Below are 17,322 nucleotides of genomic sequence, written 5' to 3' on the forward strand. Positions count from 1 at the left end.
TCCGGTGGCCAGCCGGACTGATGGAGTTGCCGAACTAAAGCGGCAACTCGACGTTGCGGATGCGGACATCGCGCTGGTCAATAAACGACTTGACGAGTCACAAGGTAGGTTGTTTCTCCGTGGTCACCTGGTAAGGGAGCTGATGCCCACTCCTTACAACATGTATGCTTGATGCAGATGGCGCCGCTGCTGTGGAAGACCTTCGGGCGGAGCTTGCTCGGGCCAAGGACCAAGCCAGAAAGGGTGACGCGGCTGCCTTGAAGGCAGTGGAGGAGCTAAAAGCCAAGAAGGCTGCTCACTGCCGAAGCAGGGAGGAAATGGCCGTAATGGCCGTGAAATTAAAAGATGCTACCGACCGCTATGAGGTTCTTGAGAGAGAACGCCAAGCGGAGCAAGAGGGCCTGAAGAAGGCCACCTCCGAAGCCAAGGATGCTCGTTCTGCAATGCGGGCTATAAAGGAGGAACTGCGTCAGGCCGGAGATATTGTGGCTGGAAAGCCCTTTCTGTTGCGTAGGAAATTCACGGATCCGAAGTATGCTCAGTTGGGCCAGCTGTGGAGTGCGAAGGATCCTTATCTAGATTTGGCGGCGAGTGCGGCGGACACGGTTCGGCACTTCCGAAGTCAGAAGGATCATGAAATGGAAGAGCTGTTTTGGTCTCAATTCCAAAGTCCGGAGCGTCCACTGTCGTTGACCGATCAGTTAGCTGAGTGGGCTGAGCTGAATAGATTGTCTGGACTAGCCATGACGGATGTGGTCGCTCATCTGTGGCCGGAAAGGCCCAAGCCGAAGAGTTATTTTGGTTTATTGCAGCAATTCCTTGGGGTGGTACTGCATATCAAGGCGATGAAGCGGTCGGCCTGCATAGAGGGTGCACGGATGGCTCTTTCCCATGTCAAGACATACTGGGCGGAGATGAATGCCACCGATGTTGCGTCCCGGGATTCGGATGAGAGCCGATTACCCACCGAGCACTATTTTGAGGAAGTCCTGCAGGGCGCTCGTGTAATAGAGTCGCAGTGCTCGAAAGATGTCATTTTCAAATGACGTGTATGATTTGTGAGATCATATGTATAATGCGTCGACTTTTTATACTTATGCATTCAAGTATTGAAATATCTCCTGTGCCGCCGTTTATGTACATATATTTGTAACCTGAAAGATGGCAGTCTTTGGCTTCAGCCCCCTCGCACATAGTGCGGGGGTGTTTGCAAAAAAAAGGCGCATTTTCACACTTAATCCAATGTCTTGGTCCTTTGAAGGAGGTGATAGCATAGCAAACGAGGCAACCGGACTATAATGCTTTATCATTTTCACTTAGCCATAGGAGCTCGATGGTGGGGCTACGATATAGCCCCTAGAGGCACCACGATCTCCGAACTCGGGGCGCGTGTGTGCTTGACCGGGAAGCGGTCCTTCGTCAAAGCGGAGGAATTCTAAACATTCCGATAGTCGATCGAGTGGTTGACCAGTCTCCCGCTATATCATGACAGTCAGTTTTTGGCTTTCCCTACTAAGGTGCTCGCCCGGCCGAACCGGGGCACAATCACAGTAGTTCTCCTGGTGCCGCGTTAGCCGACGATGCAGAACGTAAGGCAGCAAAACACAGGAGCCGGGCAAACCCAACATTTGACCAAAGACATGATTCGGAGATGATGCATATAAGGCCTAACTCGAGACGCCGAACACTCCCTAAGGTATTCGGACTTTATGATAATGGGCAGAACAATGCCCTGAGCCCCTAGTGTCCAGGTGCAAGCGAGAACTTCTGACGCGGCCGATGCCAAAACGCCAGCCTCCTCCTCGGTTATGGTGGGAAATCGGGGGATGAGTATCAACAAGAGACAGTAAGAAAGGTTTACGCAGGGTCTTAATCTGAAAAGAATCCTTGCAACGGGTCCCTGCTGCACGTCTGCACCTGTGTCTCTGTTGTGCTGTATCCTGGACGGGTGTAGCACATGGTTCATCTGTAAAAGAGAAGAACTTAGTTTGGGAAAAATATTGTGCAAAAAATGTATTTAAAACAGAGTATAATTTGGGAGATGGATAAAATTGAGTTTTATTGGCTCTCATTGTTTATACGTGCAGCCCCTTGTATGCGGCTGGGAAGCCCCTTGTTTATCTAAGCCGGACTCGTCTAACCGTGCCAGGGTCTAAATGACCTATTTTTAGGGGCTTTGATCAAAAAGGTTGGATTGATGTGTGGCTGTTAAGGCAGTCTCATGTTTTCCGTGGTCAAGGCACACTTGGAATTTCCTTTTGATAAGATTATGCCTCATGGACCGGGCGTTTTGAGTGTAAGAGACGCGTAATGCGACTTAGCGTTAAAGCGGGTGAAAGCTGTGCGTCCCAGTAGTGCTTGATGGCCACTTTTGAATGGGGCAATATGGAGGTTTAGCTTTTCGCAACGGAGGTTGTCGGGTGAACCGAACACAACTTTTAGTAGTACAGAGCCTGTACACTTGGCATAAGGGTCTGGCGTTGCTCCCTTGAAGGAAGTGTTGCTATGGTGGATTTTGGTAGGGTCTATCCCCATTCCGCGGATGGTGTCCTGGTATAACGGGTTTATATCGCTTCCGCACAATTTATCACATGAAGTGAGTTCACTGTTTTGACCTCTAGTGGGAAAGTCTTCTGTACTCCGGTCTGCTGCTTGTGGGATTCGTCATCGTCTTCGCTTGGTGTGTCAAGCCCCTTGTGTTCGGCGTTGAGTCGGCCGGACTGCTTGAAGACCCAACAATCTCGGTGGGTGTGGTTTGCAGGCTTCCCGGGGGTACTGTGGATTTGACATATCCGATCCAAAATTTTGTTTAGGTTGGATAGCTCGTCACTATTGTCCTTAGGAGGCAGTGTTTTGTTGTTCGGCCGAGAGCTTTTGAATCCGGCGTTGACCGCCGTGTTCTTTGGGCCATTTTCTTTATTTTGGCGCTGATCTTTTCTGCGTCGTGATTTCCCATTTCCATCCCTGACCTCGGATGTATTTGGGTCGCTGGTGCTACATCTTGCCAGCCAGCTATCTTCTCCCGCACAAAAGCGGGTCATGAGGCTCGTTAGCGCGGCCATTGTTCTTGGCTTTTCCTGGCCGAGGTGTCTAGCGAGCCATTCGTCTCGGACATTATGTTTAAAAGCTACTAAGGCTTCGGCGTCCGGACAATCGACTATTTGGTTCTTTTTAGTGAGGAACCTATTCCAGAATTTGCGCGCTGACTCTCCGGGCTGTTGAGTTATGTGACTTAAATCGTGTGCATCCGGAGGGCGGACATAAGTCCCCTGAAAATTTGCTCTAAACGCGTCCTTGAGCTCTTCCCAACTTCCAATGGTATTTTCTGGGAGGCTTTTAAGCCAATGCCGAGCTGGCCCTTTGAGCTTGAGGGGTAGATATTTTATGGCGTGGAGATCGTCTCCTCTAGCCATATGTATGTGTAGGATGTAATCCTCAATCCAGACTCTAGGGTCTGTTGTTCTGTCGTATGCCTCTATGTTTATGGGTTTGAATCCTGCTAGAAATTCATGATCCAGGACTTCGTTGGTGAAGCATAGTGGGTGTGCGGCGCCCCTGTATTTAGTTGTGCCGTTCTCTTCGAACATTCGGCGGGTTGTGTTGCTTCCTGGGGCCTTCTTTTTTGGCCCATAGATGGACCTGATTGGGCCATCCTTTTTGCTAGGATCCTTGTTTTGAAAGTGTGCCGGATTATGTGCGGTGCCGCTTGCCGCTCTTAGCCTGTTGTCTGGTCTTCTATCCGGCCAGATGGCCTCTTTCTTGTTTGGCTGTGGGGGCTCTACGGCCTCCTCGTCAAATTCGGGCAACAGTTTGCGCTTCGGGTAGCTCTTTGCGTGGTGACCATCGCCGTATTTATCTGCGGTCTTGAGTACTTTGCTCCATCTCATTCTAAGTACGTCTTCCGCCGTTTTGAGCTTTCGCTTATGCTTCTTCAAGCTCCTTGCAGTGGCGACGAGCCTTCTATGAAGGTTCTTATGCTCCGGTGATGTGTCCGGCGTGAGATTGTCTGGACTATTGTTTTCGCCGGGAATGGGCTGCTCGTCCACTGGTTCGCCCTGCTCTATGGCTGGGTCCGTATGGGTGCCATTGTTATCGAGGCGGGACTTCGGGCGGCGCTTGCGTCATCGTTTTTGCTGTTTTTCGGGGGAATTGTCCTTCGCCGCGTCCCGTTTTTCCTCGCTATCGCTTCCTTTTGGTGTATCCACCATGTATACGTCGTGAGTTGAGGTGGCTTTCCAGTGCCCAGTAGGCGCTGGCTCTTGGTCGTCTCCGACATCGTCGTCCATACCGTCGATGTCTTCGGAGTCAAAGCCTAGCCTGTCGGTTAGATCATCGACAGCGGGTACTAAGTGGGCGGTGGGTGGGTCTTGAATTTCTTTGTCGTCCGCATCCCAATCGTCCTGACCGTAGTCCGGCCAAGGCTCTCCTGATAACGAGAGATATTTTAGCGAGCTCAAAATGTCGCCAAAAGGTGAGTGTTGAAAGATGTCCACGGCCGCGAACTCCATGATCGGCACCCAACCGAATTCGATTGGAGGAGGCGCAAGAGGTTCGGAGTCCAGCAAGGAGTCCGACACCTTGGAGTCACGAGCTTCAGAAGGGACAAAGTCAGTATTCGGCTCTATTGCCGTAGAGGTTGCAGCCCCCGAGGCGATGTCTAACCATCCGTCCTCGATCTGCGCAGCCGGCTCCGAATCAAGTGTCGGAGCGGGCTGTTGTGCGGCCTCCAGGGCACTGTCTGGCGGCAGAGCTAAATCATGCCCATTGTGGCAGTGCGGCACGCTCGGCTGTGGCTCGGATCCGTTGAAGATCAAGTCTCCATGGATGCCAGCTGTGAAGTTAAGACTTCCAAATCTGACCTGATGGCCAGGGGCGTAGCTTTCGATCTGCTCCAGATGGCCAGCCGAATTGGCCCGCAGTGCAAAGCTGCCGAATACGAAGATCCGTTCGGGGAGAAAAGTCTCACCCTGGACCACGTCGTTGTTGATGGTCGAAGGAGCCATCGAGCCTATCGATGACAGCACAGAGGAACTCTCAATGAAACCACCAATGTCGGTGTCAAAACCGGCGGATCTCGGGTAGGGCGTCCCGAACTGTGCGTCTAGGCGGATGGTAACAGGAGACAAGGGACACGATGTTTTACCCAGGTTCGGGCCCTCTTGATGGAGGTAAAACCCTACGTCCTGCTTGATTGATATTGGTGATGTGGGTATTACAAGAGTAGGTCTACCACGAGATCAAGGAGGCTAAACCCTAGAAGCTAGCCTATGGTATGATTGTTGTAATGGTTGTTGTCGTACGGACTAAAGCCATCCGGTTTATATAGACACCGGAGAGGGCTAGGGTTACATAGAGTCGGTTACAATGGTAGGAGATCTACATATCCGTATCGCCAAGCTTCCCTTCCACGCCAAGGAAAGTCCCATCCGGACGCGGGACGAAGTCTTCAATCTTGTATCTCCATAGTCTTGGAGTCCGGACGATGATGATAGTTCGGCTATCCGGACACCCCCTAGTCCAGGACTCCCTCACACATATTCACAAACCAAAAGTCAAACTCGGCCCCACCGATTTGATCCACCTGGCGCCACCGAGTTCATATAACATAGCCACTGCCAGAAACCCTAGTCTTTTCGGTCTCACCAATAGGGATCTTGGTCTCACCGAGATGGGGTTGCAAACTCTCTGTTTCCCTTCGTAACGTTTCGGTCTAACCGAAATGAGTGATCGGTCCCACCAATTCTGCAATGCAAACTCCCTATTTCCTTTTCGTAACGCTTTGGTCCCACCGAGACGAGCGAATCGGTCCCACCGAGTTTGCCTGACCAACTATCTATTAGCTTATTACCCAAGTCGGTCCAACCGAGTTTGAGTAATTGGTCCAACCGAGATTACATTATGCCCTAACCCTAATCATATCAGTCCCACCGAGTTGACATGTCGGTCCCACGGAAATTGTCTAACGGTCACATATGTACTGAATCGGCCCGACCGAGTTTTCTGATTCGGTCCCATCGAGTTTGGTATAATGTGTGTAATGGTTAGATTTTGTGTGGAGGCTATATATACCCCTCCACCCTCTCCTCATTCGTGAGGGAAGCCATCAGATCGTGCCTACACTTCCACTACTCATTTTCTGAGAGAGAGCCACCTACTCATGTGTTGAGACCAAGATATTCCAATCCAACCATATGAATCTTGATCGCTAGCCTTCCCCAAGTTGCTTTCCACTCAAATCATCTTTCCACCAAATCCAATCCTATGAGAGTGAGTTGAGTGTTGGGGAGACTATCATTTGAAGCACAAGAACAAGGAGTTCATCATCAACACACAATCTATTAACTTTTGGAGAGTGGTGTCTCCGAGATTGGTCATGTGTCACTTGGGAGCCTCCAACAATTTTGTGGAGTGAACCAAGGAGTTTAAGGGCAAGGAGATCACCTACTTCATGAAGATCCACCCTGGTGAGGCAAGTCCTTCATGGGCGATGGCCATGGTGGGATAGACAAGGTTGCTTCTTCGTGGACCCTTCGTGGGTGGAGCCCTCTGTGGACTCGCACAGCCGTTACCCTTCGTGGGTTGAAGTCTCCATCAACGTGGATGTACGATAGCACCATCTATCGGAACCACGACAAAAACATCCGTGTCTCCTATTGCGTTTGCACTCTCCAAACCCATCCCTTTACATTCTTGCAAGTTTCATGCTTTACTTTCTGCTCCTATTATACTCTTTGCATGCTTGCTTGAATTGTGTTAAGATTGCTTGATTTGTTCTAAATTTTTAAAATCTGCCAAGAACTAAAAATGGGAAAAGGTTAAGTTTTTATTTGGTCAAGTAGTCTAATCACCCCCCCCTCTAGACATACTTTCGATCCTACAATTCGTATTAGAGCTTTGGTCTCCATTTGCCTTCATTTCCATAGCTTTTGGTGATCATAGCCTTGGTTTCACAACCTAGGAGAGTATGGCGTCTAGCGAGGGAAATTACCACTGTAGAGGTCCTTACTTTGATGGTACTAATTTTGCTAGTTGGAAGCATAAGATGAAAATGCATATTCTTGGACATAACCCCGCCGTTTGGGCTATTGTGTGTATTGGCTTGCAAGGTGAATTCTTTGATGGGAGAGAACCGAACCGTGAATACCATGGAAGAGTTGAAGATGCTGCAATACAACGCTCAAGCTTGTGATATCCTCTTCAACGGATTGTGCCCCAAAGAATTCAACAAAATCAGCCGTCTTGAGAATGCAAAGGAAATTTTGGATACTTTGATTGATATGCACGAAGGTACCGACTCCGTCAAGGAATCCAAATTGGATGTGCTTGAAAGTCAACTTGACAAGTTCAAAATGAAGGATGGTGAAGGTGTCGCTGAAATGTACTCTAGGCTTGCTCTCATCACAAATTCATCATCAAGAAGATCCTAAGAGCCTTGAATAGAAAGTATGTTACCATGTGCACATTGATCCAAATGATGCCCAATTACAAAGATCTCAAGCCAACGGAAGTCATTGGAAGAATTGTTGCTCATGAGATGTCACTCAAGGATAAGGAAGAGCTTCACAACATGTCAAGTGGTGCTTACAAAGCCTCATGTGATGCTCCTACATCATCAAGTGAGAAACAAACCTTCAATGAGGAATTGAGCCTAATGGTGAAAAACTTCAACAAGTTCTACAAGAGTAGAAGCAAGGAAAGAAGTTCCAAGTCAAGGTCCTACAATGACAAAAGATCTTCGAGTCGTGAACATAATTGCTACAATCATGGAAGACCCAGACACTATTCCAATGAGTGTATGGCTCCTTACAAAAGGAGAGAAGATTCACCCAAAAGGAGAAGTAGAAGAGAAGAATCACCACCAAGAGAGACGAGGAGTAGAGATGATCATCATGAACGAAGAACCTCCCAGAGAAGCAAGGATTCGGAAAGGAATGACAAATCATCAAAGAGCTACACAAAGCGAAGACATCAAGCTCATGTTGGTGAATGGGTATCCGACTCTCACTCCGACCATCACTCCGAGAGAAGCTATCACTCCGACTCCGAATATACTCAAGATGAAGGTGTTGCCGGTCTAGCACTTGTGTCAACCAACTCCTACGACATATTTGACTCACCAAATGAAGGAATTGGAAGATGCTTCATGGCTAAAGGCCCAAAGGTATCACACCCCGAGTATGTTGATTTCAATAGTGACGAAGATGACTTGTTAGGTGATGATGATTTACTTGTTGACAAATCTAGTGATGAATACTATGATGAAACGTCAATTAATCATGCTAATCAAGATAAAACGAATTACAATGATAAGGAGAAGATTGAGTGCCTAACTAAAGAACTAAACACTCTTAAGTTAGCTCATGAAACTACCTTGGAAGATCATCGAGAACTTTTAAAGAGTCATGAGAAGTTACGCTTTGAAAAGCTCAACCTTGAGAAAGAGCATGAGTTTTTAAAGGCAATCAATGATGATCTTTGCAAAAAAAGTTCTTCTTACATTGCCAAGCGTTTACTCTTATCTACTTACATGCCACAAGTCAAGTCTAGTAACAAGAGTAAGAAAGCTTCTTCCTCTAGTAGTAACAATAATCATGCTAAATCCAATGTTGTTGCTTCTAGTAGTTCTCTTGATTCCACTAATGATTCTCTTAGCCAAGTTACACTTGAGCAAAAAAATAGCTTATTGAAGGGAATTATAGAGAAGGGTTTCTACAAGAGCCTTGCTGGAAGTAAGCAGTTTGAGGAAATTGTACGCAAGCAAGGAAGGCACCGGAAGAATCGAGGTGTTGGTTTTGAATGAAAGTTCAATGCCAATGGAGTTGAGTGGGAAGAAGATCAATACCACAAAATGAAGTTTGTTCCCCAACAAGAGAAGTATGATCCTACTTCTTTCCAACGGACATAAGCTCAAGATGATCTTCCTCCACAAGACCACAAGCAAAAAGGCAAGGACAAGCTTCAAGAGGAGATTGATGCATTTGAAGAAGCTCCCAAGGCCTTGGTCAAGTGGATTCCCAAGACTACATCAAGTTCTACTTCATCAAGTTCCACTACAACCCAAAGGATTCCCATCAAGATGATGTGGATTCCAAAGAAGAAGGACTAGAGAGTTCTTGAGGGTGACTCCGCCAATATAATTCACTCACATCATTTTGGCAAGGACAAGTGCAATCAACTTCCACATCTTGCACTAGTTCAAGGAGTCACAACCCCTCTTATTGGTAAGATAAGGGACAAGGTAACCTAATGCTTTCATGGACATCATCTTGTGTGTGTACATCACTCTATGTCTATGGATATCCTTGTTTGTTCCTTGTGGGACTAACCCATGTAGGTATTGAAAGTGCAACTCTCTCCAATGGATTGCTCCAAATGGTCTACAACAACATTGAGCATCCACATCTTCAACACCTACATGAAGTCATCATCGACAAAACCCAAGGTTAGTTCATCCCTCTTAAAGGGGGATCTCACATCTAGGGGGAGCTTTACTCTAGAAAATTGAGCTAAAGCAACTCTAATGGTGTGAACACAACAATGCTTTATGTAAAAGTGGTAACCCCACTTGTGCTTAAATGATGAGTATGACCTATGATCAAATGTTCTAATTTGACTCCTAAGTCAATATACTCATATATAGATGACCTAGTCATCGCAAATTGTTTGATAGATGCTAGAATTGGTTGTGCATGCTTTGTCACATGTTTCATTTGCCATGTTATTGTGTGAGCATGTCGTTTGCATATTTTACTCATTCGAGGACATCCACTTGTTGTTTTGTTTGTTTGGTCTCTATTTCTCTCTTGCCAAGTGGATGGACAAGAATGCCTAAGAACCTTCTCTAGCTATCTATGCTCTTCTCGTCTCAAACTCTATTCATGCTACATCACAAAGTTTGATCAAGTTAGCTTTGAACCACTCTGTGTGAGGAGCACTCGGAGTCCCCGATTCGTCATAGACTTAAACTTCCAAAACCTCTTTGTGCATTTCGGTCTGACCGAGACATCCATTTCGGACAAACCGAGTTCGCTAGGTTGATCTAGGTTTTCATCTCGGTGCAACTGATTTGAAAACTTCGGTTGCGATTCTGCAATCTCGGTGTAACCGAAGTTTTCAAATCAGTTGCACCGAGATGAAAACCTAGATCAACCTAGCGAACTCGGTTTGACCGAAATGGATGTCTCGGTCAGACCGAAATGCACAAAGAGGTTTTGGAAGTTTAAGTCTATGACGAATCGGGGACTCCGAGTGCTCCTCACACAGAGTGGTTCAAAGCTAACTTGATCAAACTTTGTGATGTAGCATGAATAGAGTTTGAGACGAGAAGAGCATAGATAGCTAGAGAAGGTTCTTAGGCATTCTTGTCTTGCGATTCTGCAATCTCGGTGCCACCGAGTTGTTCCACTCGGTCACACCGACAAGGTCGGGATATAAATACCCACGGGTGAGATTTTGGAAATTACATCAAATCCTCTCAGCCCGCGTGTGTCCTGCTCTGCCCCCTCGGGTCTCCGGATCATCTCGTCGCCGCCAATGACCTCCCGCCATTAGAATCTGCTGCCGTCGACGGATTCTACTCCACCGTCGCCGTCGTAGCGAACACTCGCCATTCTAGGGTACGTGTTCGACCCCTTGTGCTGTCATTTTCACTCCGATTCCTAGCACAAGGACAATGCCACGTTTCTTGCCACGAATGAGATTAATCTATCCAGCTAAATCTTCCTTAGGCCTTGATTGATTCAAAAAATTTAGGGTTAGCTCTCCACAGAACTCATCTCGGACCGACCGAAATGTAGAAATTGGTCTCACTGATTCGGCTTAGACCATTGCACATGCACTTTTGTGTCCAACCAAAAATTGCAAATCAGCGTGACTGAGTTCAGGACTCTGTGAAACCCTAGCAATCTCGGTGCCACCAAACTATGACACGGCCCAACCGAGTTCGCTAGTTTAGGTTCCAAGTGTTGCTTTGGTATCACCGAGTTTGTCAATTCGGTAGCTCCGAGATCATTTCTGTTGAGAACTAAAACTAAGTTTTTTTAACTCAATTTGTTTTGCAAAACCTCTGTACTTTGTGATGCTCATCTACTCTACCTCATCTACAACCTATTCGCAGGGTCTGCTGACAGTTTGCCTACAAGATGTCTAACCGGAGTGACAGCCAGAACAGGTCTGAACAGCAAGAGCAGTTGAGTGAGGGCACTAGTCCCTCCAGCAGATATGATCAGGGCAGCAGGAGCACACCTAGTAACTTGCCCAAGGCAGCTACTAGAGCAAGGAAGAAGAGAGGATGAGGCCACTTCCAAGAACAGAAAGTGGTGAAGAAAGAGTTTGGCACTGGTTCATCAACTAAGACAGGCATGAACAGAAAGGCACCAACTAGGAGAGTGCCTACATCCAAGCCAAGGAAAGTTGCCCCAGGTGAAACTATGAAGTTCGTCATTGAATCTGAAGAAGAGGCAGCTGGTGAGGACAAGAAGAAGAAGAGGGCAAGAACAACCATAGCTAAAGTACTTGTAAAGTCTACAATGGTGAGATCTGATGATAAAGAGGAAGAGGATGCTGCTCCAGCACCTAAGGCACAAAAGCTAATGGGAGATGCTATTAAGACAGGGGCTGCTGCTAAGCCCAAATCTACTCCCAAAGCTGCTTCTCCAGCCACCAAGACTGCACCCAAGAGGAGTACAAGGAACATTATTGCAGAGGAGAAGAACAAGGCCCCAGTGCCTGAACTTGAAGAAGAGGAAGCTGAAGCCCAAGTGTTAAGGAAGCTCAAGCCAAAGATCCCAGACCAGAATGATGCACATCCAGTGGCAAAGGACATGAGGATCAGGAAGGATGCAGGGCTGAGAGAGTGGAGGACGGCTGGCCCATATGCTGTCAGGAGGAGAACATGATGTGGATTACAGGTTCCACACAAAGGAACAATCAAGAGGACAGCTGTAGATCAGAAGAGGTCTTGTGGGTATGCTCCACAAATTCAGGTGCTCATCAACTCCAAGATGGGCACAAGCACATATCTGTTGGACAAAGTGCATTTACCCCTCAGGCCAGATTTTGAGGATAACATTGTTGTCATGAATGAGGAAGATCCTTCCTCAGTGCAAGCACATGAGAAGAGAGAGAAGGCAAGGGCAGAGAAAGCTACAAAGATGCCAAGTGCTGAAGAGGCATCTCAGGTGTTCTTGAAGAGCAAGCAAGATCAGCTTGGATATCTGATCCAATCCACCTTGAGGATTGAGAAGGGCTTGGCCACCCTGACTCAGAACCAGGAGAGCTTGGAGAGGATCATTGAGCAGAAATTCTATGATCTTGATGTCAAAGTCACTGAGATGCAGTCAGTAGTTTATCAACTTCAGGAGGAAGTGGAGGAGAAGAAAGGCAAGTCTACTACAGATGCTTTCACAAGAGTGCCAAGAAGTCAGAGGTCTGTTGCAGTGTCTGTCCCAGGTACAAGAGCTACTACATCAGCACCAGCAGCCATAGGCTCAGTGCCACCAGCTCCAGCAACCACTCCACCAGCTGCAGCTACATCAATAGAAGCTTTCGTCCTTGGAGTCATCTCTACACCACCTCATGAAGACCAAGCCTGAGAGAGACACATAGCACTATGCATATTTTAACTTTTTGGTACTTGTTACCAAAGGGGGAGAAATATGTATAGATCATAGTCTTCGAGAGAGAGAGAGAGAGAGTTGTTTTGTCACTCTTTGCACTTTATTTGCTTGAAATATATTGTGTGTTTGCTTGACACACTATGTCTTTTGTGAGATACTTGGATGATCATGTGTTTGATCATATGCTACCTTTAATGTGTGCTTGAATGATATTATCCTTCATATCCAGTTATGATCATTCACTTTCCTTGGTGATGAGTGCATGTTTTAAATTGTTATCATTTTGAGCACTCCACCAAGATGTATGTGACATGGAAGAGTGACCCATGATCCTAACACATTGTGCATTTGCAGTCCAAAGCAAATTTTAAACAATGCACAAATTTAGGGGTAGCTCTTGTTTGTCACATACTTCTCAAAGCGACAATGTATTTCAATCTTATTATCATTTGTCGAAGCTTTGATCTATATGTTGTCATCAATTACCAAAAAAGGGGGAGATTGAAACTGCAACTATCCCTGGGTGGTTTTGGTAATGATTAACAACATATAGCTCATTGAACTAATGCCATTTCAAGATAAATATTTCAGGAAAGTTCAATGATTGGCATGGCATGGATAAGGAATGTGGACCCCTCAAAATGCTAAGGACAAAAGATTGGCTCAAGCTCTAAAGTCCAAGACTCTGCATTTTCTATTTTAGTGAACCAAGATCACATTGAGTCTATAGGAAAGACAATACTATTAAAAGGGGATGAGGTATTGCTTAATGGCTTGCTTGCTCAAAATGCTTAGTGATATGCTCCAAAATCCCTCAACCACTTTCTCATATCCACATATGTCCCAAACCAAAAGTCAAACTCGGCCCCACCGATTTGATCCATCCGGTGCCACTGAGTTCATATGACATAACCACTGCCAGAAACCCTAGTCTTTTCGGACTCACTGATAGGGATCTCGGTCTCACCGAGATGGGGTTGCAGACTCTCTTTTTCCCTTCATAATGTTTCGGTCTAACCGAAATGAGCGATCGGTCACACCGAGTCTGCAATGCAAACTCCCTGTTTCCTTTTCGTAACGCTTTGGTCCCACCGAGACGAGCGAATCGGTCTCATCGAGTTTGCCTGACCAACTCTCTGTTAGCTTATTACCCAAGTCGGTCCAACCGAGTTTGAGTAATCGGTCCAACCGATATTACGTTATGCCCTAACCCTAATCATATCGGTCCCACCGAGTTGACATGTCAGTCCCACCAAAATTGTCTAACGGTCACATATGTACTGAATCGGTCTGACCGAGTTTCTGATTCGGCCCCACCGAGTTTGGTAATGTGTGTAACGGTTAGATTTTGTGTGGAGGCTATATATACCCCTCCACCTGTCGGTGTCAAAACCGGCAGATCTCGGGTAGGGGGTCCCGAACTGTGCGTCTAAGGCTAATGGTAACAGCAGGTGGGGGACACGATGTTTGCCCAGGTTCGGGCCCTCTCTATGGAGGTAATACCCTACTTCTTGCTTGATTGATCTTGATGAATATGAGTATTACAAGAGTTGATCTACCACGAGATCGTAATGGCTAACCCTAGAAGTCTAGCCGATGAGGTTATGACTGTTGTGGCTAAACCCTAGAAGTCTAAACCCTCCAGTTTATATAAACACCGGGAGGGGCTAGGGTTATACAAAGTCGGTTACAAAGAAAGGAATCTACATATCCGAATCACCAAGCTTGCCTTCCACGCAAAGGAGAGTCCCATACGGACACGGGGCGAAGTCTTCTATCTTGTATCTTCATAGTCCAACAGTCCGGCCGAAGTATATAGTCCGGCTGTCCGAGGACTGATAACCCACAAGTATAGGGGATCGCAGCAGTTTTCGAGGGTAGAGTATTCAACCCAAATTTATTGATTCAACACAAGGGGAGCCAAAGAATATTCTCAAGTATTAGCAGTTGAGTTGTCAATTCAACCACACCTGGATAACTTAGTATCTGCGGCAAAGTATTTAGTAGCAAAGTAGTATGATAGTAATGGTAACAGTGGCAAAACTAATGATTGCAGTTTTGTAGTAATTGTAATAGTAGCAACGGTAAAGTAAATAAGCAAAGCACAATATGTGAAAAGCTCGTAGGCATTGTATCAGTGATGGATAATTATTTCGGGTGCGATTCCTCATGTAATAGTTATAACATAGGGTGACAGAGAACTAGCTCCAATTCATCAATGTAATGTAGGCATGTATTCCGACTATAGTCATACGTGCTTATGGAAAAGAACTTGCATGACATCTTTTGTCCTACACTCCCGTAGCAGCGGGGTCCTAATGGAAAGTAAGGGATATTAAGGCCTCCTTTTAATAGAGTACCAGACCAAAGCATTAACACATAGTGAATACATGAACTCCTCAAACTACGGTCATCACTGAGAAGTATCCCGATTATTGTCACTTCGGGGTTGTCGGATCATAACACATAATAGGTGACTATAGACTTGCAAGATAGGATCAAGAACTCACATATATTCATGAAAACATAATAGGTTCAGATCTGAAATCATGGCACTCGGGCCCTAGTGACAAGCATTAAGCATAGCAAAGTCATAGCAACATCAATTTCAGAACATAGTGGTTACTAGGGATCAAACCCTAACAAAACTAACTTGATTACATGGTAAATCTCATCCAACCCATCACCGTCCAGCAAGCCTACGATGGATTTACTCACGCACGGCGGTGAGCATCATGAAATTGGTGATGGAGGATGGTTGATGATGACGACGGCGACGAATCCCCCTCTCTGGAGCCCTGAACAGACTCCAGATCAGCCCTCTTGAGAGAGATTAGGGCTTGGCGGCGGCTCTGTATCGTAAAACGCGATGAAACTTTCTCTCTAATTTTTTTCTCCGTGAAAGAGAATATATGGAGTTGGAGTTGATGTCCGTGGACATCCAAGGGGGCCACGAGGCAGGGGGCGCGCCCAGGGGGAGGGGCGCGCCCCCACCCTCGTGGACAGGGTGTGGTCCCCCTGGCCTTGATTCTTTCGCCATTATTTTTTATATTTTCCAAAAATAATCTCCGTGGATTTCCAGGTCATTCTGAGAACTTTTGTTTCTGCACAAAAATAACACCATGGCAGTTCTGCTGAAAACAGCGCCAGTCCGGGTTAGTTTCATTCAAATCATGCAAGTTAGAGTCCAAAACAAGGGCAAAAGTGTTTGGAAAAGTAGATACGACGGAGACGTATCAGTTTCCCCAAGCTTAAACCTTTGCTTGTCCTCAAGCAATTCAATTGATAAACTGAAAGTGATAAAGAAAAACTTTTACAAACTCTGTTTGCTCTTGTTGTTGTAAATATGTAAAGCCAGCATTCAAGTTTTCAGCAAAGATTATGAACTAACCATATTCACAATAACACTTAGGTCTCATGTTTACTCATACCAATGGCATAATCAACTAGCAAGCAATAATAATAAAACTCGGATGACAACACTTTCTCAAAAAAAATCATAATATGATATAACAAGATGGTATCTCGCTAGCCCTTTCTGAGATGGCAAAACATAAATGCAGAGCACCTTTAAAGATCAAGGACTGACTAAACATTGTAATTCATGGTAAAAGAGATTCAGTCAAGTCATACCCAATATAAATTAATAGTAATCCATGCAAATGACAGTGTGCTCTACAGCGGGTGCTTTTTAATAAGAGGGTGATGACCCAACATAAAAGTAAATAGATAGGCCCTTCACAGAGGGAAGCAGGGATTTGTATAGGTGCCAGAGCTCGATTTTAAAATAGAGATGAATAACATTTTGAGCAGTATACTTTCACTGTCAACGCAACAACTATGAGATCTCGATATCTTCCATGCTACACACATTATAGGCGGTTCCCAAACAGAATGGTAAAGTTTAAACTCCCCACCACCAACAAGCATCAATCCATGGCTTGCTCGAAACAACGAGTGCCTCCAACTAGCAACAACCCTGGGGGAGTTTTGTTTAATTCTTTTGATTTTCTTTGATCTTTTTGATCATGGGACTAGGCATCCCGGTTACCAGTCATTTTCTCATGAATGAGGAGCGGAGTCCACTCCCCTTGAGAATAACCCACCTAGCATGGAAGATACAGACAACCCTAGTTGATACATGAGCTGCTCGAGCATACAAAACAGAATTTCATTTGAAGGTTTGGAGTTTGGCACATATAAATTTACTTGGAACGGCAGGTAAATACCTCATATAGGAAGGTATGGTGGATTCATATGGAATAACTTTGGGGTTTATGGAGTTTGGATGCACAAGCAGTATTCCCGCTTAGTACAGGTGAAGGCTGGCAAGAGACTGGGAAGCGACCAACTGAGAGAGTGACAACAGTTATGAACATGCATTAAAATTAATCAACACTAAGTGCAAGCATGAGTAGGATATAATCCACCATGAACATAAATATCGTGAAGGCCATGTTGATTTTGTTTCAACTACATGTGTGAACATGTGCCAAGTCAAGTCACTCGAATCATTCAAAGGAGGATACCACCCTATCATACCATATCACAACCATTTTAATAGCATGTTGGCACGCAAGGTAAACCATTATAAGCTCCTAGCTAATTAAGCATGGAATAAGCAACTATAATCTCTAATGGTCATTGCAAACATGTTTATTCATAATGGGCTGAATCAGGAATGATGAACTCATCATATTTACAA

This window comes from Triticum aestivum, chromosome 2B (assembly GCF_018294505.1).
Source record: "Triticum aestivum cultivar Chinese Spring chromosome 2B, IWGSC CS RefSeq v2.1, whole genome shotgun sequence".
Lineage (NCBI taxonomy): Eukaryota > Viridiplantae > Streptophyta > Magnoliopsida > Poales > Poaceae > Triticum > Triticum aestivum.